A 7,474-nucleotide genomic window follows, 5' to 3' on the forward strand; every position below is an offset into this window, starting at 1 on the left:
GTAAGAAGTTGAATGTAACGAATGGGTGGGAAAGAGCAAGGGGCAGCGGCTGTGCAGAACGAAAACACAATTCCTCAGAGTGTGAGCGTTTCGAGATGAGTCGTATACAAGTTATAGTTGGTCGTCAGTGACCGTGTGGCCTAATGGATCAGACGTCGGACTTCGGATCTGAAGATTACAGGCTCGAATCCTGTCACGCTCGTGTTTTTCCAATTCTGAAAAAGAAACATACCGTTTTAATGTAGCAAATGAGCAGTACGAAACCGTCTGAATGTTGCTGTTGACCATTTTTTGCTTGGAGTTGCTCTTGAGCTTGAAAAACACACAACAAGACCGGTGTTAACTAGCGAAATGGTCGGCAGGGTGCCGTCACCACGACTTTCGACTGGCACTTGCACATCTAAAACAACGTCGGAAAGTAACTCGTTCGGCTTTTGAGTCACAACAAGTATGTGTGTTAATTTTGACGATACTAGCTCTGCATGTTTTCATGCAATTCCTTTACCTCTCAGAAATGATTATGAAATAAAAGTGAAGTACGTGACGAGTGTGACGTGAGGAAAGCATTAGGCAGCATGGAGAGTTTCTGTATGGGACCACCCAACCCAAACGAGTACTGTGTGACGTGCTACCTGGCAGGTATTAAGCGAGGCAGCCGGCTAGCTCAGTCGGTAGAGCGTGAGACTCTTAATCCCAGGGTCGTGGGTTCGAGCCCCACATTAAGACATACGGAATTTTGGTCCTCTGCAGATGTAAATTACCGTTATTCTGTTTAACGTGATGTAATGTAAGTAGCAACTTTAAACTTTGCCTACGTCTCTGTCAGTCGCAAGGAAACTGTATTTGAAGGTGAAGGTGATTTTGTAGACATGTGTGAAAGACATGTTCTGAAATGCAAGTGTTGTTGTTTGGAGAGCACATCGGTTACGTGTCAGATGTTTAGCCAAGCAGTAATGGGTCGCCATAGCTGCAAATATTAGAAGCTAATATGAAGTGTTGTCAGCTGAAGTCTGATGATGCAGGCGACCGTAAGGCCGAAGTACGCAAGAGTACCGCTAGGCCGCGCCTCTTTAGCTCAGTGGTAGAGCACTGGTATCCTAAACCAGGGGTGGTAAGTTCCATCCTCAGAGGAGGTAGACGAATTTTGGAAATCAGTTTCGCGTCGTGGCCGTATAGCAAACAGTATCCGTGATGACGAAAAAATTGCGACAGGCGTTTTATTAGGAATTACTCTCAGATGTGATAAAGGCGAATGGCGCAGATAAAGCATTTGCCAAAGCGGTACAGCATAAGGTGGGACGAAGCAGTCTGAATTACATTTTATAGATGTATTTCTCACATATCTCAGAGTCTCTCGTGGTCGTCGTCGTCGTCGTCGTCGTCGTCGTCGTCGTCGCCGCCGCTTCTACAGAAGTAGCAAATGGCCATCGTAGGAAATGCGGCAGGGGACGCCCTGCCTTCGATTCCGAATGCACAAAGTGTGTGGCCTTGTTTCCCAGTCTATATTTGGTCGGTCTCGTAAGAAGTTGAATGTAACGAATAGGTGGGAAAGAGCAAGGGGCAGCGGCTGTGCAGAACGAAAACACAATTCCTCAGAGTGTGAGCGTTTCCAGACGAGTCGTATACAAGTTATAGTTGGTCGTCAGTGACCGTGTGGCCTAATGGATCAGACGTCGGACTTCGGATCTGAAGATTACAGGCTCGAATCCTGTCACGCTCGTGTTATTCCAATTCTGAAAAAGAAACACACCGTTTTGATGTAGCAATTGAGCAGTACGAAACCGTCTGAATGTTGCTGTTGACAATTTTTTGCTTGGAGTTGCTCTTGAGCTTGAAACACACACAACAAGACCGGTGTTAACTAGCGAAATGGTCGGCAGGGTGCCGTCACCGCGAGTTTTGACTGGCACTTGCACATCTAAAACAACGTCGGAAAGTAACTCGTTCGGCTTTTGAGTCACATCAAGTATGTGTGTTAATTTTGACGCCACTAGCTCTGCATGTTGTCATGCAATTCTTTTACCTCTCAGAAATGATTATGAAATAAAAGTGAAGTTCGTGACGAGTGTGACGTTAGGAAAACATTAGGCAGCATGGAGAGATTCAGTATGGGACCACCCAACCCAAACGAGTACTGTGTGACGTTCTACCTGGCAGGTATTAACCGAGGCAGCCGGCTAGCTCAGTCGGTAGAGCGTGTGACTCTTAAAACCAGTGTCGTTGGTTCGAGTCCCACACTGAAACAAACGGAATTTTGTTCCGCTGCAGATGTAAATTACCGTTTTTCTAATTAACGTGATGTAATGTAAATAGCAACTTTAAAATTTGCCTACGTTTCTGTCAGTCGCAAGGAAACTGTATTTGAAGGTGAAGGTGATTTTGTAGACATGTGTGAAAGACATGTTCTGAAATGCAAGTGTTGTTGTTTGGAGAGCACATCGGTTACGTGTCAGATGTGTAGCCAAGCAGTAATTTGTCGCCATAGCTGCAAATATTAGAAGCAATATAAAGTGTTGTCAGCTGTAGTCTGATGATGCAGCCGACCGTAAGGCTGAAGTACGCAAGATTACCGCTAGGCCGGTCCTTCTTTAGCTCAGTGGTAGTGCACTGGTGTAGTAAACCAGGGGTCGTAAGTTCCATCCTCAGAGGAGGAGGACGAATTTTGGAAATCAGTTTCGCGTCGTGGCCGTTTAGCAAACAGTATCTGTGATGACGAACAATTAGCGACAGGCGTTTTATTAAGAATTACTCTCAGATGTGATTAAGGCGAATGGCGCAGATAAAGCATTTGCCAAAGCGGTACAGCATAAGGTGGGACGAGGCAGTCTGAATTACATTTTATAGATGTATTTCTCACGTATCTCAGAGTTTCTCGCGGTCGTCGTCGTCGTCATCGCCGCTGCCGCCGCTTGTGCAGAAGTAGCAAATGGCCATCGTAGGAAATGCGGCGAGGGACGCCCTGCCTTCGATTCCGAATGCACAAAGTGTGTGGTCTTGTTTCCTAGTCTATATTTGGTCGGTCTCGTAAGAGGTTGAATGTAACGAATGGGTGGGAAAGAGCAAGGGGCAGCGGCTGTGCAGAACGAAATCACAATTCCTCAGAGTGTGAGCGTTTCGAGATGAGTCGTATACAAGTTATAGTTGGTCGTCAGTGACCGTGTGGCCTAATGGATAATGCGTCGGTCTTCGGATCTGAAGATTACAGGTTTGCATGCTGTCACGATCGTGTTTTTCCAATTCTGAAAAAGAAACATACCGTTTTGATGTAGCAATTGAGCAGTACGAAACCGTCTGAATGTTGCTGTTGACAATTTTTTGCTTGGAGTTGCTCTTGAGCTTGAAACACACACAACAAGACCGGTGTTAACTAGCGAAATGGTCGGCAGGGTGCCGTCACCGCGAGTTTTGACTGGCACTTGCACATCTAAAACAACGTCGGAAAGTAGCTCGTTCGGCTTTTGAGTCACATCAAGTATGTGCGTTAATTTTGACGCCACTAGCTCTGCATGTTTTCATGCAATTCCTTTACCTCTCAGAAATGATTATGAAATAAAAGTGAAGTACGTGACGAGTGTGACGTTAGGAAAGCATTAGGCAGCATGGAGAGATTCTGTATGGGACCACCCAACCCAAACGAGTACTGTGTGACGTGCTACCTGGCAGGTATTAACTGATGCAGCCGGCTAGCTCAGTCGGTAGAGCGTGAGACTCTTAATCCCAGGGTCGTGGGTTCGAGCCCCACACTAAGACATACGGAATTTTGGTCCGCTGCAGATGTAAATTACCGTTATTCTGTTTAACGTGATGTAATGTAAGTAGCAACTTTAAACTTTGCCTACGTCCCTGTCAGTCGCAAGGAAACTGTATTTGAGGGTGAAGGTGATTTTGTAGACATGTGTGAAAGCCATGTTCTGAAATGCAAGTGTTGTTGTTTGGAGAGCACATCGGTTACGTGTCAGATGTTTAGCCAAGCAGTAATGGGTCGCCATAGCTGCAAATATTAGAAGCTAATATGAAGTGTTGTCAGCTGAAGTCTGATGATGCAGGCGACCGTAAGGCCGAAGTACGCAAGAGTACCGCTAGGCCGTGCCTCTTTAGCTCAGTGGTAGAGCACTGGTATCCTAAACCAGGGGTGGTAAGTTCCATCCTCAGAGGAGGTAGACGAATTTTGGAAATCAGTTTCGCGTCGTGGCCGTATAGCAAACAGTATCCGTGATGACGAACAATTATCGACAGGCGTTTTATTAAGAATTACTCTCAGATGTGATAAAGGCGAATGGCGCAGATAAAGCATTTGCCAAAGCGGTACAGCATAAGGTGGGACGAAGCAGTCTGAATTACATTTTATAGATGTATTTCTCACATATCTCAGAGTCTCTCGCGGTCGTCGTCGTCGTCGTCTTCGTCGTCGTCGTCGTCGCCGCCGCTTCTACAGAAGTAGCAAATGGCCATCGTAGGAAATGCGGCGTGGGACGCCCTGCCTTCGATTCCGAATGCACAAAGTGTGTGGTCTTGTTTCCCAGTCTATATTTGGTCGGTCTCGTAAGAAGTTGAATGTAACGAATAGGTGGGAAAGAGCAAGGGGCAGCGGCTGTGCAGAACGAAAACACAATGCCTCAGAGTGTGAGCGTTTCCAGATGAGTCGTATACAAGTTATAGTTGGTCGTCAGTGACCGTGTGGCCTAATGGATCAGACGTCGGACTTCGGATCTGAAGATTACAGGCTCGAATCCTGTCACGCTCGTGTTTTTCCAATTCTGAAAAAGAAACACGCCGTTTTGATGTAGCAATTGAGCAGTACGAAACCGTCTGAATGTTGCTGTTGACAATTTTTTGCTTGGAGTTGCTCTTGAGCTTGAAACACACACAACAAGACCGGTGTTAACTAGCGAAATGGTCGGCAGGGTGCCGTCACCGCGAGTTTTGACTGGCACTTGCACATCTAAAACAACGTCGGAAAGTAACTCGTTCGGCTTTTGAGTCACATCAAGTATGTGTGTTAATTTTGACGCCACTAGCTCTGCATGTTTTCATGCAATTCCTTTACCTCTCAGAAATGATTATGAAATAAAAGTGAAGTACGTGACGAGTGTGACGTTAGGAAAGCATTAGGTAGCATGGAGAGATTCTGTATGGGACCACCCAACCCAAACGAGTACTGTGTGACGTGCTACCTAGCAGGTATTAACTGAGGCAGCCGGCTAGCTCAGTCACTAGAGCGTGAGACCCTTAATCCCAGGGTCGTGGGTACGAGCCCCAAACTGAGACAAACGGAATTTTGTTCCGCTGCAGATGTAAATTACCGTTTTTCTGATTAACGTGATGTAATGTAAATAGCAACTTTAAACTTTGCCTACGTCTCTGTCAGTCGCAAGGAAACTGTATTTGAAGGTGAAGGTGATTTTGTAGACATGTGTGAAAGACATGTTCTGAAATGCAAGTGTTGTTGTTTGGAGAGCACATCGGTTACGTGTCAGATGTTTAGCCAATCAGTAATGGGTCGCCATAGCTGCAAATAATAGAGGCAAATATGAAGTGTTGTCAGTTGAAGTCTGATGATGTAGCCGACCGTAAGGCCGAAGTACGCAAGAGTACCGCTAGTCCACGCCACTTTAGCCCAGTGGTAGAGCACTGGTGTAGAAAACCAGGGGTCGTAAGTTCCATCCTCAGAGGAGGAAGACGAATTTTGGAAATCAGTTTCGCGTCGTGGCCGTATAGCAAACAGTATCTGTGATGACGAACAATTAGCGACAGGCGTTTTATTAAGAATTACTCTCAGATGTGATTAAGGCAAATGGCGCAGATAAAGCATTTGCCAAAGCGGTAAAGCATAAGGTGGGACGAAGCAGTCTGAATTACATTTTATACATGTATTTCTCACATATCTCAGAGCCTCTCGCGGTCGTCGTCGTCGTCGTCGTCGTCGTCGCCGCCGCCACCGCTTCTGCAGAAGTAGCAAATGGCCATCGTAGGAAATGCGGCGAGGGACGCCCTGCCTTCGATTCCGAATGCACAAAGTGTGTGGTCTTGTTTCCCAGTCTTAATTTGGTCGGTCTCGTAAGAGGTTGAATGTAACGAATGGGTGGGAAAGAGCAAGGGGCAGCGGCTGTGCAGAACGAAAACACAAACCCCAGAGTGTGAGCGTTTCGAGATGAGTCGTATACAAGTTATAGTTGGTCGTCAGTGACCGTGTGGCCTAATGGAGCAGGCGTCGGACTTCGGATCTGAAGATTACATGCTCGAATCCTGTCACGCTCGTGTTTTTCCAATTCTGAAAAAGAAACATACCGTTTTGATGTAGCAATTGAGCAGTACGAAACCGTCTGAATGTTGCTGTTGACAATTTTTTGCTTGGAGTTGCTCTTGAGCTTGAAACACACACAACAAGACCGGTGTTAACTAGCGAAATGGTCGGCAGGGTGCCGTCACCGCGAGTTTTGACTGGCACTTGCACATCTAAAACAACGTCGGAAAGTAACTCGTTCGGCTTTTGAGTCACATCAAGTATGTGTGTTAATTTTGACGCCACTAGCTCTGCATGTTTTCATGCAATTCCTTTACCTCTCAGAAATGATTATGAAATAAAAGTGAAGTACGTGACGAGTGTGACGTTAGGAAAGCATTAGGCAGCATGGAGAGATTCTGTATGGGACCACCCAACCCAAACGAGTACTGTGTGACGTGCTACCTGGCAGGTATTAACCGAGGCAGCCGGCTGGCTCAGTCGGTAGAGCGTGAGACTCATAATCCCAGGGTCGTGGGTTCGAGCCCCACACTAAGACATACGGAATTTTGGTCCTCTGCACATGTAAATTACCGTTATTCTGTTCAACGTGATGTAATGTAAGTAGCAACTTTAAACTTTGCCTACGTCTCTGTCAGTCGCAAGGAAACTGTATTTGAGGGTGAAGGTGATTTTGTAGTCATGTGTGAAAAACATGTTCTGAAATGCAAGTGTTGTTGTTTGGAGAGCACATCGGTTACGTGTCAGATGTTTAGCCAAGCAGTAATGGGTCGCCATAGCTGCAAATATTAGAAGCTAATATGAAGTGTTGTCAGCTGAAGTCTGATGATGCAGGCGACCGTAAGGCCGAAGTACGCAAGAGTACCGCTAGGCCGCGCCTCTTTAGCTCAGTGGTAGAGCACTGGTATCCTAAACCAGGGGTGGTAAGTTCCATCCTCAGAGGAGGTAGACGAATTTTGGAAATCAGTTTCGCGTCGTGGCCGTATAGCAAACAGTATCCGTGATGACGAACAATTAGCGACAGGCGTTTTATTAAGAATTACTCTCAGATGTGATAAAGGCGAATGGCGCAGATAAAGCATTTGCCAAAGCGGTACAGCAAAAGGTGGGACGAAGCAGTCTGAATTACATTTTATAGATGTATTTCTCACATATCCCAGAGTCTCTCGCGGTCGTCGTCGTCGTCGCCGCCGCTTCTACAGAAGTAGTAAATGGCCATCGTAGGAAATG

The 7,474-nt window shown here is 46.2% G+C and overlaps 3 non-coding genes across 3 annotated transcripts; all 3 read left to right on the forward strand.

Annotated features, from left to right (window-relative positions):
• The first annotated feature begins 657 nt into the window (after nucleotides 1-657).
• On the forward strand, nucleotides 658-727 carry Trnak-cuu (transfer RNA lysine (anticodon CUU)). The gene has a single exon. It is a non-coding gene; the product is annotated as a tRNA-Lys (tRNA).
• A 2,954-nt stretch (nucleotides 728-3,681) lies between these two features.
• On the forward strand, nucleotides 3,682-3,751 carry Trnak-cuu (transfer RNA lysine (anticodon CUU)). The gene has a single exon. It is a non-coding gene; the product is annotated as a tRNA-Lys (tRNA).
• Nucleotides 3,752-6,713: 2,962 nt separating this feature from the next.
• Trnam-cau (transfer RNA methionine (anticodon CAU)) lies at nucleotides 6,714-6,783 on the forward strand. The gene has a single exon. It is a non-coding gene; the product is annotated as a tRNA-Met (tRNA).
• The last annotated feature ends 691 nt before the right edge of the window (nucleotides 6,784-7,474 follow it).

Source organism: Schistocerca gregaria, chromosome 1, assembly GCF_023897955.1.
Source record: "Schistocerca gregaria isolate iqSchGreg1 chromosome 1, iqSchGreg1.2, whole genome shotgun sequence".
Taxonomy (NCBI): Eukaryota; Metazoa; Arthropoda; class Insecta; order Orthoptera; family Acrididae; genus Schistocerca; species Schistocerca gregaria.